Here is a 16755-nt window from a genome sequence, read left to right as displayed (position 1 = left end):
GGTACTCAGTACATGAATGTTAAAAATAAACAACATCATAAATTCATCATGTCAGGAAGAGAGCCATACCTTCCCACTCATTGAAAAAGAGCTTTTTATTCAACTACAAGAGACATAAGCAGATGTGTTTATAAACAGTTATTTTGACTGACATTTGTACAAAGCACAAAAAAAATCCCCAAACACTATTCTTAGTCTCCCTGACAAGTTTCCAAAACATGTAATGCTCAAATGTCACATACTTGCTCTGCTTATCAGGTGAAAGATGCTCTTAAAATATTAGCTATCAAGGCAGTCAGCATAGTATAGCCAAAAAGCACAGACTCCAGAACCAGCTGTCTGGACTTGAAACCTGGCTCTACCACTCAGGGGCAATGTAACTTGGGTAAGTTAATTGTCTCAGTTTCCTCATCCATAAAATGGGACAATTAAAGTACCTACTTAATAGGAGCTATTCTAACAATCCAACGATGCAGGTAAAGCACTTACTATACCATCTGGCCCACGGTAAGCTCTATATAAATATGACCTACTATTTTATTTATTTTTATTTTTTTAATATAACTTATTGTCAAGTTAGCTAACATACAGTGTGTAAAGTGTGCTCTTGGTTTTCGGAATTCCCATGGTTCATCACTTACATACTACACCCAGTGCTCATCCCAACAAGTGCCCCCCTCAATGCCCAACACCCATTTTCCCCTCTCCCCCGCCCCCCCATCAACCCTCGGTTTGTTCTCTGTATTTAAGAGTCTCTTATGGGTTTGCCTCCCTCTCTGTTTGAAACTATTTTTTCCGCTTCCTAAAGGAAAGACATTTTAAACTATTACACCAATATTGCTACAGATTACAAATGATGCCGCCAGGTCACTCTAGCTTCTTTGCTCTTTAATTATGTTACCACCCATTCTGGAGTGGATTTTAGTGTAAAATTAGTCTAGGAAGCCCATAAAAGAGAACATTAATTTAAATTGACAAATTGCTCACATTTTTAATCATCTTGATTTTTTTAACATGTTACTTGAGGAGAAGTCTCTTCAATGCAGACAAGTTAATCCTTCCCTGTTCTTCATAAATTAATAAAGCCCCAGCATTATTTACGCAACAGCCACTTGCCCTGCAAGATCACTACAACCAGGAAATCAATCTTTCACAGCACAGTTTAAGTAAGCAATTTTCTTCTCAGTCTTTCCATTCCTCCAATGCTATAACTTTTTAAATAATGCATGCAAGTTTCTGAAATTTGGCTCCATCATTTTATTTTAAGGAGTTTTCCCAAACGTAGCCCATCATTTGGTAGAAAGTTCTGGTCTTTCAATAAATTTTGATTTGCAATGTAAGTAAGTTTTATGGTGTGCTCTACATTCTTACATGTTTTAACACTAATTCCTCGAGCTGGAGGTGGCAAAGACATCCAGGAAGGAGAAATACCTTGTCCAAAAAAGTCATTTTTCTAAGTCTGTCAATTTACCAGGACTATATTTTCGAAAGCAGATGCACAAAGAAAGAAGCAAGGATAAAAGTGGGACAACTAATAGCAACAACTACCATGTACCAATTGTCTACTACGAATCAACACTAAACTAGGTACTCTAATTATCTCATTTTACCAAAAAGGTAGCAATTATCTTCCAAAAAATGGGGAGCGAAAGGACAGTGTATGCATATATCATCAGGGTAATTGTTTTACTAAGCATAAGAAACAAATGACTAAAAGAAAATATAATCAGGGGCTCCTGGATGGCTCAGTCAGTTAAGCGTTCAACTCTTGGTTTCAGCTCAGGTCGCGATCTCACAGTTTGTGGGTTTGAGCCCCGCATCAGGCTCTGCACGGACAGTACAGAGCCTGCTTGGGATTCTCTCTCTTCCTCTCTCTCTCCCCCTCCCCCACTCAATGCTGTCCCTCTCTTTCTCTCAAAATAAATAAACTTTAAAAAAAGAAAAAAGAGGGGCGCCTGGATGGCTCAGCCGGTTGGGCGTCAGACTTCAGCTCAGGTCATGATCTCGCAGTTCCTGAGTTCGAGCCCCGCGTCAGGCTCTTTGCTGACAGCTCAGAGCCTGGAGCCTGCTTCGGATTCTGTGTCTCCCTCTCTCTACCCCTTCCCTGCTCATGCTCTGTCTCTCTCTCTGTCTCTCAAAGATGAATAAACGTTTAAAAAAATTTAAAAAAGAAAATACAATCAAATACAGTTAGTTCTGGGTGGTGAGAATGTGGGAGCCTACTATATTTTTCCTTGCACTTTTCTGACTTTTATTCCCTAAGAAGGAACCAAGGAAGGAAAGAAAGGAGGAATAAACAAGCAAACCAACTAAGAGGTGAAATAACTTTCCAAAGGTCATACAAATAATAAAGCGGAGCTGGGATTTGAACCCAGGTCTGTCTCACTCTAAAGTCATGCTCTATCCACTAAGCCAATGAAATATAACCAGATATTTTTATCTAAGCAGGGTCAAAAACATTTTGGAAGTTGTGAAAGACTTGCTTACAGCCCCATTTATGTTACCAAAACGGAATAAGATACCCATCATTTCCCCAAACTCCCCCTCTTCTATTAATCTACTAAAACAAAGTACTGGTACAGGTAACAAAGCATCTGCTTCAGCAAGGTTAGCTCAGCACAGCAGTGAACCAAAACAAACAAACAAACAAACAACATGATGCCAGAGCAAACAAGTGAGGTTCTTAGGCTAGGATTACAGAAAACCAGCTGTATCTTTTAGGACACATGATGGGGCATGCAGGAGTTAATTAGTGCCCACAGAGAGATGGGCTTGGTGGAGACCGCATGGGGCATGCCTTTCTGCATCAGGTCACCCCACAACTCACCCAGGGAAAATGTGGGCCACCTTAAAGTTCCCCGAGAAACTGCAGATATGATTGATCTCTAAAAATAATTTGCCTAATGTGAAACAGGAAACAGGAAGCTGGTTAATTAGCTGAGAAAGCAACAAATTAAAGACCCTCTCCATAGAGAGAAAAATGGTAAATCATGCGGACTCAGGGTATAATCAGTCTTGAGTGATGTTCGGGCCATTGTTGCGTTCCCTCATGTGCAAGGAGCAGCTGTTGCAATTACTACGACTCGGAGTCAGGATGACATTTGAGATGATTCAAACCAAATTGCCCAGACTTTTAAAAACGTGTTTGAAAACTCTTGCACAATATCACACACGGTAGCAAAATCTCATTAACTACTTACTAATGTTGAAGCTTTGATGCAGTGAGTCAACCCCTCAGATGCTCCCTTGCCATATGTCCAACATTTGCGTTACAAAATTTGATGTACAATTTAATCTGAAATGAACTTCAGTCAAAGAGAAATGCTTAGGATACTTCACCAACCCACCTGGTCCTCATCTAGGTGAGTTGGAACCACATAGAGGGATGCTATGGGCAGCAAATTCATCTATGGCTGACTCTCCCAGGAAGGAAAAATTAGATTAGGCCAGTGATGTGAGCTTACCTTCCACCTCCAAAGCTTTATGGCTTCCTAATAGGAAGGACAGTTGAGCTCTAAAACAGATTACTAGGGTCTAACAGAAATGACTGTCAGCAATTTTCAGGGGAAGAAGTCCAAAGAATACTCGAGGACAATGCTGTCTAAGACTTAATTCGATAGTCGGCCGTTTCTTGTGTCCTTCCCTGTTGTAGCTTTCTCCTACGTTACCCTGAAACCTTCCGGTAAGTGTGTCACTGACAACCAGTGCCACATGCCTGTGGTACACCGGGAATGACAAAGGAGGAACAGGTGGAGAGTGAAGGAAAGGAATGAGGAGGAAAGATGCACTGTGAGGGCAGAGAGCACATAGCAATGGAGAAATCGGATGGCTGAATCAGAATGGATGTGAAAGGCAGACCTACCAACAAGGGCTGTTGGGAGCCAGGGCTACATTTTGCTATTGGTTGTCTCTAGTCCCAGAGGTCACTCTTCATTTCTCCGTGGCCTTGCAACCGTGGGAGGTGTGTGGAGGGGAAGAGCAGGAATGAACGGTAAGGCAGGGGGGCTTTGTACTGAACAGAACATGGGAGGGCGACTGCCAGAGAATCCCCCTTTCTCTGACTGCAACAGCTGAGAACGTGGAAGATAAAGACCTGGAGGGAAGGAGAAAGAACACAAGGAAGAGGGAGAGGACAACATTCCATCGGGAGATCCCACATTCCACGAGGCACAGTAGCAAGCCTTCAGACTGGACCTGTAGCAATACTGATCAGAAACCACAAACAAGTGGGTGGGTATGAATCATGACTCACAGAGGCAGAGGGAAGCCATAGAAGCAGTTTTAAGTGAGGAAAAACAAGTCACAAGATCAAAGCTGAGGAGACCAGAACAGGACACAAAGCAGATGCATAGAGAAAAATGGTTCAGGATGAATACTGTAAAGAATTCAGGGCATTAAAGGTGTATTTTTTGATGTAATGCTATATGAATGGCACAAGGGCAGGCTTGCAATGTTTACAGTTTATTTATTTTTGAGAGAGAGAGAGAGAGTATAGGGGAGGGACAGAGAGAGTCCCAAGCAGGCTCCGTGCTGTCAGCTCAGAGTCCAACATGCAGCTCGTTTCCTGATCGTGAGATCCTGACCTGAACCAAAATCCAGAGTCGGACACTTAACTAACTGAGCCACCCAGGCGCCCCAAGACTTGCCATGTTTAAGAAGTCAGAGCTACTCCATATTTGCAGCAGCACTATTTGCAATAGCCAAGGGGCGAGAGCAATCCAAGTGCCCATCCACAGATGAATGAATAAACAAAATGTGGCCTATATGTACAGAGGAACATTATTCAGCCTTTAAAAGGAAGGAAATTCTGGGGTGCCTCAGTGGCTCAGTCGATTAAGTGTCCGACTCTGGATTTTGGCTCAGGTCATGATCTCACAGTTTGTGAGATCAAACCCCACATTGGGTTCTGCATGGACAGTGAGGAGCCTGCTTGAGATTCTCTCTCCCTCTCTCTGCCCCTCCCCTGCTTGCACTTTCTCTCAAAATAAATAAACTTCAAAAAAACTTTTTTAATAAACAAAACAAAGCAAAAGACAGGGACACCTGGGCAGCTCAGCTGGTTAAGCGTCTGACTTGGGCTCGGGTCATGATCTCATGATTCGCGAGTTTGAGCCCTGTGTCGGGTTCTGTGCTGACAGTGCAGAGCCTGGAGCCTGTTTCAGACTCTGTGTCTCCCTCTCTCTCTGCCATCCCCTGCTCACACTCTGTCTCTCTCTCTCTCAAAGATAAATAAACATTTAAAAAAGTGGTTTTTTTTAAAGACAAATAATGAATGGTGGTTTACAGAGTCTGGGGAGAGGGAGAAATGGGAACTTATTGTTTAGTGGATGTGGTTTTGCAAGATGAATACCACTGAAATACACCCTTAAAAATTAAGATGATAAAGTTATATGTAATTTAGCACAGTAAAAAAGAAAATGAGGGTCGCCTAGGTGGCTCAGTTGGCTAAGCATCCGACTTCGGCTCAGGTCAAAACCCTGCAGTTCACAAGTTTGAACCTTGCATCAGGCTCTGTGCTGACAGCTCAGGGCCTGGAGCCTGCTTCGGATTCTGTGTCTCCCTCGCCCCCTGCCCCTCCCCCGCTCACACAGTCTCTTTTTCTCTCAAAAATAAACATTAAAAATAAATTAAAAATAAATAAATAAGGGACACCTGGGTGGCTCAATCAGTTAAGCGTCCGACTTCGGCTTAGGGCATGATCTCACGGTTTGTGAGTTCGAGCCCCACGTCAGGCTCTGTGCTGACAGCTCAGAGCCTGCAGCCTGTTTCAGATTCTGGATCTCCCTCTCCCTGCCCCTCCCCTGCTCATGCTCTGTATCTCTCTGTCCCTCAACAATAAATAAATGTAAAAAAAATTTTTTAATAAAGTAAATATTTAAAAGAAGAGAGATGCCTTTAAAAACACACACATGCACAGATGCAGGTTAGCACTTTGGTGTCCAGCAGTTTCGAATATATTCCCCTTATAGCAGTATCTTCCGAGATACAGTACGTCTTTGATAAAAATTTTCGAGCCTCTACCGTATACAAGCAATGTGTTAGACACTGGGAACATCAAGACTGGTAAAGCAGAGTCCAATGTAAGATACAGACCAGGAAATAAACTATGGCAATTCTATGTGACCAGGATGACCCTGAAAAGAGTGAGCATCTAATTCAGACTATGTAGTCAAAGGTACTTGGCAGGAGGGGCACCTGGGTGGCTAAGTCAGTTAAGGGTCCGACTCTTGGTTTCAGCTCAGGTCATGATCTCAACAGTTGTGACATCAAGCCCCACGTCAGGCTCTGCACTGGAGCCTGATTATTTTCTCCATTTCCTTCTGCCTCTCTCTCTCTCTCTCTCTCTCTCTCTCTCAAAAAAAAAAAGTACTTGGCAGGAGAGATGATGCCTCAGCTGCACCCTAAAAATAGAAGTTACCACATAGAGGTAGTGAAGAAAAGAGTACCAGACAAAGGGAAATAGTTGTGGCTGGAAAAAATATGGTGAGTTGTTGTTGTTGTTTTTTAATGTTTATTTTATTTTTGAGAGAGACAGAGCATGAGCCGTGGAGGGGCAGAGAGAGAGAGAGGCAGATACAGAATCAGAAGCAGGCTCCAGGCTCCAAGCTGTCAGCACAGAGCCCGACATGGGGCTCAAACCCACAAACTGTGAGATCATCACCTGAGCTGACGTCAGACACCTAACTGAGCCACCCCATCACCCTGAGAATGTGGTGAGTTTTAAGCACCTCATGTAACTCCTCCTGCTTGGAGCACAGAATGGGAAGTGATTTGAAGGAGAGGAAGGTAGAGAGTCAAACAGCATCCACACATTAACAATGAAAATGATTTTTCTGGACAGCGATAAACCAGTTGATGGAAGGATGCTTTAGCTTTTGATCCACGAGTAATTTTGTGGGGGGGGAAATGCCATGGATGGCATATTAGGACAAAAACAGAATAGGAGTTGAGAGGAAACGCAGCACCAATTACCCATGTGGCCATAAGCATCTGTGTGTGTGTGTGTGTGTGCACGCATGCATGTGCATTAAAATACACCTAAATTTACCGTGTTAACCATTCTCAGTCTACAGTTCTGTAGCGTTAAGTGCATTCACACTGTTGTACGACCATCTCCAGAACTCTTTTTCCCAAACTAAAACTCTATACCCATTAAACAATAACTCCCTCTTCTTCCCTCTCCCCAGGCCCTGGCAATCACCATTCTACTTTATACCTCTACAATTCTGGCTACTCTGGTGCCTCATGTAAGTGGAATCATATAGCATTTGCCTTTTTGTGATAGTGTTATTTCATTTAGCATAATGTCCCCAAGGTTCGTCCATGTTGTGACATGTGTCAGAATTTCCTTCCTTTTGGGGCACCTGGGTGGCTCAGTTGGTTGAGTGTCCAACTTCGGCTCAGGTCATGCTCTCACAGTTCGTGGGTTCAAGCCCTGCGTTGGGCTCTGTGCTGACAGCTCAGAGTCTGGAGCCTGCTTTGGATTCTGTGTCTCCCTCTCTCTCTGCCACTTCCCAGCTTGCGTTCCGTCTCTCCCTCTCAAAAATAAATATACATTAAAAAAAAAAAGAATTTCCTTCCTTTTTAAGACTGAGCTATGTTTTACTGTATATATATACCACATTTTTGTTTATCTGTTCTTCCACTGATGAACACTCAAGTTGCTCCCACCTTTTGGCTATGGTAAATAACGTTGCAATGAACATGGGTATACAAATATGTCTTCCAGACCCTACTTACAATTCTTTTGGGCATATACCCAGAAGTAGAATTGCTGGATCATATGATAGTTCTATTTTTAATTTTTTAAGGAACCATCATACTGTTTTCCATAACAGCAACACCCTTTAACTTCCCACTAACAACGTACAAGGGCTTCAATGTTTTCCACATTCTTGTGAACACTCGTTATTTTCCAGATTTTTCTTTTTTTATAGAAGCCTTCTTAATAGGTGTAAGGTGGTTATAAACATCTTGTTTGAGCATTCAATTTCATCGTCTGTAAAATGAGCACATTGGATTAAATGATCCTGAAAGGTCTGAAATTTCATTCTATGAGTTCAGGGGAGAATTCGGTTGATTTCCTGGGAAAACTCAGCAAGGTCATTTAATCACTCTGAGACTCACATTCCCTAACTATATTCACAGCACTGACACACACTCTGGATGTGGTTTCAAGTTAAACACAGACTGAAATTCAAGTGCAAGGAGTATTAACTTAATGGGACAATTTAAGAGAGCCTGGTCCCAGCCATCCATGGGGAGGGCACTGGATACTGAAGTTGATTGGTCCACGTATTCACACTGTTGTACAACCATCTCCAGAACTTTTTTTCCCAAACGAAAACTCTATACCCACTAAACAATAACCCCCCCCCCTCCCCTGGAGCACGCTTCACTGTTCACCCCACACGCAGGTGGGGGGGGGATTATTCACAGTGACTATAATAGAGACACCTTCTAACTCATTGCTCAACATTCACTTATATAAAGGGATAGAACTGCAACTCAATTAAAAAATGACCAGGCTGGGATGGCAGACAGAAGAGGTCATTACCTCCAAGAAATCTGTTATGTTTTCTGGTGTGGAGTGAGTCCTTCCCAAATACAGCAAATAAAACTCTGAACGGGGAAACATATTTTCTCAATGGGACACTTCGAAGAGTCACCAGTTAGTCCCTGGGGAAGAATACTGTGCTTACAAACAGGTAAACAAAGACAAGAAGGACGATCTGTAGAAAAAAAACAGTAATATCACAAACAGAACCCAGGACTCCCGAACTCACAGCCCAATAGGCTTCACAAATTTAGCTCCTCCTCTAAAAGGAGGATTATTATTATCATTACATCTTTCCAAGAACAACAAAAATCAAAAATCCATCAATATGGCTGTGTATATATTGTTTAGCTCCACCAACGTTCAGGTCTTTTTGTAGGAGTACTGGCACATTGAGAAACTGGTGTGGGAACCAAACATGAGAAGCCTCCTTAATGTTCTATCAAGACTCATCACCCAACACCTGAAAACCACAAGGGTTAAAGGTGGAGTATCTCATACTTTCTGTGGCTGATCTTGGGACAATTAGGGCAGAAAAAGCTCAGAGAAGGCCACCAACAAGGGCTGAAAGAAGTTTGTCCCAAAAGAGTCACAATGTATGGAGGAAACAAGGAAATGACTTTTGTGCCTTCTTTTCCATTCGTTTTTAATTATATCACATACTGATTCTGGAAACTGTGTGATCTGACAAAGCAGAAAACTGCTGGATATGAGAAAGACTGAGCAGGAAGGAGGGGTCCAAGCCCCGGATCAGGAAAGGGAGCAAGCCTGCCCTCTGGTGGACATCCTGAGTAGTGGCAGCAAGACCTGAAAATGAGACTTTTTTTTCTTTTTTTTTTTTAAAGCAGGCTTCAAGGGGGTAGGGGGCAGGGCTTGAATTCACAACCCTAAGACCAAGACCTGAGCCAAGAACAAGAGTCCAATGCACTTACCGGACTGAGCCACCCTGGCGCCCCAAGAATGAGACCCTTTCTGTCTGCACCTTTAGCTGGAGGATTGAGACACACAAAAAGCCAAGGCACCTATCTACAAGTTTCATGCATATCAGAAACTTTATGGGAGAGATCACAGGCCAAATGGCAAACTCTGATGTTGCCTTAGTGGAACTGTGTTGAGAAGGAAATGCTGAATGAGACCAAAAAAGAGCACTGTCTAAAAGGCTAGGCATGGGCTGTGTGCATTCATTAGAAGCTATTCTTTCCCAACAGACAGACAAAGAGATAGATAGACAACTTTTTAAGAGAGAGAGAGAGAGAGAGAGAGAGAGAGAGAGACCACATGCCCGCACAAGCAGGGAGGGGTAGAGAGAGAGCAAGAGAATCTTAAGCAGGCTCCACCCCCCCCCAGCTTGGTGCCTGACATGGGGCTCAGTCTGAGGGCCGTGAGATCATGACCTGAGCTTATATCAAGAGCTGGTCACTTCACTGACTGAGCCACCTGGTGCCCCTCAAAACATTACTTCTACAGAGTCCATTACTAACACCTACCTGTTCATGCCCTTACCAGAAAAAAAAAAAAAAAAATGATGTTACAATTCAATGATATATAATCCATTGAAAGTAAAAATCAGGACAAAAACCCCAAGCAGCAGGTAGGAAAAGACTTCTGACATCCTGAGGAGGGAGATAGGGTCAGATACATATTTAGAATTGGGTAAGTAAACTTTTACAATGCTGTTGAGGAAATAAAGACAATACAGCTGAATTATCTGTATTTGCTATTGTTCTGTGGCCCGATACATAAATTTTCAAACAGTTTTTTGGACTTTCTAACTAGAATGATAGAACCTAATTTTTCCCTACTCACTCCATCCTCGCATAGAAATAAGACTGTATTAACATTATCAATTGATAAGTACGTCCTGGCCAAACAGCCAAACTCTCAAATAAGCTTTCAATCTAGCTAGGAAGGCAGTTCATATAAACTAGTGTCCTGTGTTCTGTTAACAGTTACACTAGATTAATTATGAGGTCCCCTCTAGCTCCAAAATTCTAAGATGTTATAATTACACAAAATTCCTGCACATTTACTAATGACAAAGTTCCAATCTCAACCATCCCAATACTACTCCTTCCTGATCAGTCCCTTTCCCATATGTCAGAGTGATGAATCCAAATCTGCACTGCTGTTCACAAGCTCCACGCCTACTCTGCCTGTCCCCGTCACTTCCATCATCAAGTCACCTGCCTCACACATGCACGGTGACTTTGACCGAACCTCTTAATTTATCCCACCAACACACCCACCCAGCTATCCATCCAACAGACCTTCTATGAGCTCATTGCAATGCCAAGCATTGTAACAGATGCTGAGGACAAAAAGGTGAATGATATAGCCTCTCCCTCAGGAGATCTATGTCAAATGGCTAGGGGAAGGAAATAAATAGATGTATAAAGAAACAAATTACCACTATATATATATGTATATACATACGTGTGTGTGTGTGTGTATATACATATATATACATATATATGTATATGTATATATATGTATATGTATATGTGTATGTATATGTATATATATGTATACATATATATGTATACATATACATGTATATATACGTATATGTATATACGTATGTATATATGTATACATATACATGTATATATATGTATATATATATATATATACGGTAAAATGTTATTGGTGCTATAATAGAACTAAGGATAAAGAATGATGGAATTAAGAGGAGGAAAAGGTTAATCAATAATAACCAATGGGGACACAGAAAAGGCTCCATGCAAGGAAGTCGGGCCAAGCCTAGTTCTCAATCCATCTCACCGCATCACCAAAAGACTTTGGAAAGACTATAACACCCTTGCCTTTTGAATCAATGGGGCTTCTGTCTCCAGCATTCTAGTGAAACAGAAACTCCTCTCCATCACTTTTTTTTTATTTTTATTTATTTGAGAGAGAGAGAGAGGGAGAACACGAGTGAGGGAAGAGAAGAGAAAGAGGAAGAGAGAGAATCCCTGTGGGGAATAAGCTTAGGAATTGCCTGAGCTTGCACCCATGGGTTAACAAGGCATATAGGAGGAGTGCCTGGGTGGCTCAGTTGGTTAAACGTCCGACTTCAGCTCAGGTCACGAGTTTGAGCCCCACCGTCAGGCTCTGTGCTGACAGCTCGGAGCCTGGAGCCTGCTTCGGATTCTGTGTCTCCCTCTCTCTGCCCCTCCCCCACTCACATTCTGTCTCTCTCTCAAAAAATAAATAATAAAAGAAAAAAAAAGGCATATAGGAATGAAGGCATATAGGAAGCCTCAGGATGAAAGCATCCAAGATTAGGTATTCAGGGTGGAAGCACCCCCCACTTTAGTACAATAACAGAAAGCTGCTTTCACAGGAGGGAAGGACCAGTATCGGGGTAAACAGGGCTATCGACCACAGCAAGGCAAAGTTGCCCAGAGCAGAGCTTATTAGCAAAAGAAAGGTGCCTCGCTGACCCTGAGGTAGCATGCTCGGTCTGTCTTATCCCCTAGGCTAGCTAAAGATAGACAAGGCACCTCATGCCTGCTGTAAACAACCATCTGCTCGGTGCCAGGAATTTGTTTTGTATTGACCCAAACTCCTAACACCACATGTCTTCAAAACCCTCTTTTCCTCACACCCATGAGTTAATGTTCACAGTTTCATGGTCTCTTTGTGCACTCCATCATGCTTGTAAGCCTTCTGATCCTAACAAAAACAGAGCAAGGACCCTTACTCGGGGCTCTTGTCTCCTCCCAGACATTAGCCTCTCTCACATTTTAATCCTGTGTCTGCTCTCTTGCTGGACAAGAGAACTCCAGACCCAGAGTCTACACAAATCCCAAGCAGGCTCCAAGCTCAGCACAGAGCCCGACATGGGGCTCAATCTCATGAACCATGATATCATGACCTGAGCCAAAATCAAGAGTAGGACGCTCAACCGATTGAGCCACCCAGGCACTCCCATCATTTTAAAAAGGCAAAAATCCCAGGACACCTGGGTGGCTCAGTCGGTTAAGTGTCTGCCTTTGGCTCAGGTCATGATCTCGTGGTTCATGAGCTCGAGCCCCGCATCAGGCTCTATGCTGACAGTGCAAAGCCTGCCTGGGATTCTCTCTCTCTCTCCCTCTGTCTGTGCCCCTCTCCCACTCCCCACCTCTCTCAAAATAAATGAATAAACTTTAAACAAAAAGGCAAAAATCCGATGTGTTTTTCATTTTCCTATTTGACTCCTCTATAGTAATTTTATGCACAGCCATGTGTACTTTACAAAAGTTCTTGAGAACTGTTCTATAGAAGCTAAAACTGCACCTCCTTGAAACAGTCTCTGTCCTCCAACAGCTTCTTCTGCACAGCTCTCCTTTGAGGACTCTGTTTCTGGCCATTCCACACACTCCTCCCCAACAGCCCCACAAGGTGCCCCTAAGGGATCTCAGCTGCAAGCACTTATTAATGCTTCCCAAACCTTACCCAAACCCCCAAGCCCCCAGATTCCTCCTCTTCCCACACCAGCCTCCTGGTCCTACCCAATCTCCTTCCTAAATGTCTCACTGCCTTTCCTCCATTCCCACAGCTCCTTCTCCCAGAGCCCATCAATTCAACTCATTTATTGCATCAGCCTCCTCCTGATACTCCTCATGTACACTCTCCCTCTGCAGCCTGTCCTCCTCAATGGTGCCAAAATGACCCTTGAAACACAAAACTCCAATCACATCACTCTAGTGCTCAGCAGTGATGCTATAGGACACAATGTAAACTCCCGCCTCAAGCTCTGCCCCTTCCCTCCAGCCTCCAATTTTATATAATTTGTAACACTAGATTACTGAAAGTATCACGAATATCTGATGCTCTCACAACCTCTGCACCATTATCTCTGCCTGAAATGTCTCCCAACGCCTCCCACCTTCACCCACATGACATGTGTCTATCATTCCTCTATCCCGGTTCTTTGAGATGTCTCAAGGAGGATGTGGGGGACTCTCATCTTTGCTCCTATCTCCCTTTGCGCAGACAGGCAGGTGCCTACTTTCAGATATAATGTGTGTCCCCACAATATGTATACATATCCTCTTCCCAACTGTGACACATGAGAGACGAGCCATCTCCTTGCATGCTACTGGAGAAGAGTAAGCTATGCTTTCCCAAAAAGCTAAAAATGTAAAAACACCTAATCATGATTATTCAGTATCTCCTCCTCCAATAACGCCACCCCATCAATTTTTTTTAAATGTGAGGAGCCTCAGCAACCTTCACAGTTGCCTTAAAAAGGCACGTATCCAAATGCTGATGGAAAAGGCTGCCTCCAACCCTTCCTACTGCAGGAATAAAGGCAATAAGAGTAAATGATGCAGCCAACACTATTCTAACCACGTCACATACTTTAACTCACATAATTCTCATAATGAGAAGTAGGTATTATCATCATCCTCTGTTTACTGATGAGAAAACTGAAGCACGGGGGTGTTAATTAACTTGCATGAGATTGCACATCCAGGGAGTGGCAGAACTGGGATTCAAGTTCAGACAACACAGAAGTCCTCCCGCCCTGGGTCTGTGGTTTCACTTTCCGCGGTTTCGCTCACCCACAGTCAACCACAGTTCAGAAGCAAATGATGCCCCTGATGTACCATATCCTGACCTCATCTCATCATGTAGGCATTGTATCATCTCACATTATCACAAGAAGGGTGAGTACAGTACAGTGAGATAATTTGAGAGAGAGAGAGAGAGAGAGAGAGACCACATTCACACAACCTTCATTAGAGTATATGGTTATAATTGTTCTATTTTGTTATTACTTGTTAATCTCTCACTGTGCCTAATTTATAAATTAAACTTCATCATAGTTGTGTGTATGCATAGGAAAAAACATAGTATATACAGGATTCAGTACTATTCACGGTTGTAGGCATCCACTGGGGGTCTTGGAACCTACCCCTCGTAGATAAGGGAGGACTACTGTACAGAGAACATAAATTTAATACTGGCTTTAAGAAAGCTTAAGAGAGAATGAGAACTCCCCCTGCTGGCTCTATATTTTTCTCTTGTCATAACTGATAGCAAGGACACCAACCAGGAAGTCCTCAGTCATCAACCAGCTGAGTGAGTATTAGCAAAGCTCTCAACTCCTCTACCCTTCACTTTGCTCAACCATTAGGTTGGGAGTAAGTAGAAATCAGATTGAAGTTCTCTCCTGGTTCTAAATTATGATGACTTTGAGATTCAGATTTTTCTTTTTAATTTTTTTAATGTTTATTTATTCTTGACAGAGAGACAGAGAGAGACAGAGCATGAGTGGGAGAGGGCAGAGAGAGAGGCAGACACGAAAACCAAAGCAGGCTCCAGGCTCCGAGCTGTCAGCACAGAGCCCGACGCGGGGCTCAAACTCATGAACCGCAAGATCATGACCTGAGCTGAACTCGGCACTTAACCGACTGAGCCATCCAGGCGCCTCCAGGTTTTTTTTTTTTCTAAAAGCCACAACAAACATCTTCTGCTTTTTTCAAAGCCCCAACAATCTCTAGGAAGTCGGAGGTTCAAAAGCTGTTACTGTTTCAAATATTCTACAAACTTGCAGTATGCGTAGGAATGAGCAAATTAGGACAAAACAGAAAAAATAACCCTAAGCTGCAAGACACTAAAGAGTTTTTTTTTTTTAAATGAGAGGAAACTATGGCTAAAAATACTGTAAGCAATTACAATCCTGTTGCTTTCATCTAGTCATATTCTCACTAAGTTACTTCAGGGCAGATCAAACTGCTAATTATATATCAAAATATGCCTAAATCTGTTATCCGTATTAACAAAATTGTGCCAAAACTCACGGTTCTGCCACCAAGTTCCAAATTTAAGGCAAATCTACCTTAAGATTTTTTTAAAGAGTTTATTTTTAAGTAATCTCTATGCCAATCTGGGGCTTGAATTTACAACCCTGAGATCGAGAGTTCTACACTCTGCCATCTGAGCCAGCCAGGAGCTCCCAAATCTACCTTAATTTAAATGCTAACTTCCTTATATGTCAAATATGTCTCAGTAAAACCTGAAAAAAAATGCTAATTTCTTTTTACCTTCTGAACTTATGAAAAAGGAATATGCACATCTGAGTGAAGAAGACAGACAGAAAAAAATTGCATGTAAATCTGGTCCCCACCAAAACCACACTAAAATTACGGTACAGGGATCTTTATCGTAACCCTATAAGGACCAGGAAACAAAGCAGCAGAGACAACAACAAAATGTTGAAGCTCAAAAAGCATATGGACAAGTAGAAACTGACCTAGAGCCTACAAAGCTAGATCTCAGATTGACAAGGCAAAGCTTCATTACATCACATATTCCACAAAACTCAGAGATGGACAGCCAGCTCTTGAGGAGGGTTACTAAGGAGAACCTGGAGGAAGCTGTTGAGAAATGGCTGCATCCCTACATCCTCCCCTCTACTTCATGAGGTTGGGCAATTACTCCTCTGTCATCCAAACGTTTGAAGGTTTCCTTTCTGAAAAGGGTTAAAACAAAGAGTTGCTGGACAGCCAGCTGACGGTGAGTACCTGACCTAACACAAAGGGACTCAGCGACCACCTGCATGCTGACTGCTGAAGGCAGAGATCCCAGCGCTTACACCCACAGACCTTCACGATCCAAGCAGAAGGTCAGCAAGCTCTTCCCTGAGGAAGCTGAGCAGCCCCAAAGGAAAGACCGGAAGGTACTCACCTGGGGACCCATCCAGGTGACTCTTGAGCAAAGCTCAAAATCAAGAAGCCTTACTGGACAGTTCAGAGTTCAAGTCACTATTTTAGACCCCCACACTTAATTACAAGCAGACAGCCAAGGACTACTAGATATCTGAGAAAAGACTCTAAATATAATAAGTTTTGAAAGTTTCTTTCCTCCTTGTATCATCTCTTTCCTCCAAATTGTTTTCTGTTTGTCCATTTTAGTCTCTATCATTAATATCCTTGAAGCAATAAGAAAATGTATAAATCTATAAAACAAGAGTAGGATACTATATATAAAACAAACAATCAAATAACAATCCCCCTAAAAAGAGGTCTCAATAGCAGGATGGGAAAATAAAGTTGAGATAGTCTGCAAGAAAGTAAAACAAAAAACAAAAAGACACCAAAAAAAGAGAGATGGAAAATAAGAAAACAAAGAATATTCAAGAACTAATCCAGAAGTTCCAACAGCCAAAAAATAGAATTCCAGAAAGAGGAAAAAGAAAAGGAGGAAGG

General features: G+C 42.5%; 1 protein-coding gene across 3 annotated transcripts in view; it reads right to left on the bottom strand.

The window, feature by feature from the left end:
* Positions 1 to 16755, bottom strand: part of TBC1D30 (TBC1 domain family member 30) — an 84110-nt gene that overhangs the window by 51861 nt on the left and 15494 nt on the right. The gene's annotated exons all lie outside the window — the stretch shown is intronic.

The sequence above is a fragment of the Acinonyx jubatus genome, chromosome B4, assembly GCF_027475565.1.
Source record: "Acinonyx jubatus isolate Ajub_Pintada_27869175 chromosome B4, VMU_Ajub_asm_v1.0, whole genome shotgun sequence".
NCBI lineage: Eukaryota > Metazoa > Chordata > Mammalia > Carnivora > Felidae > Acinonyx > Acinonyx jubatus.
This window is presented reverse-complemented; position numbering and strand designations above follow the sequence as displayed.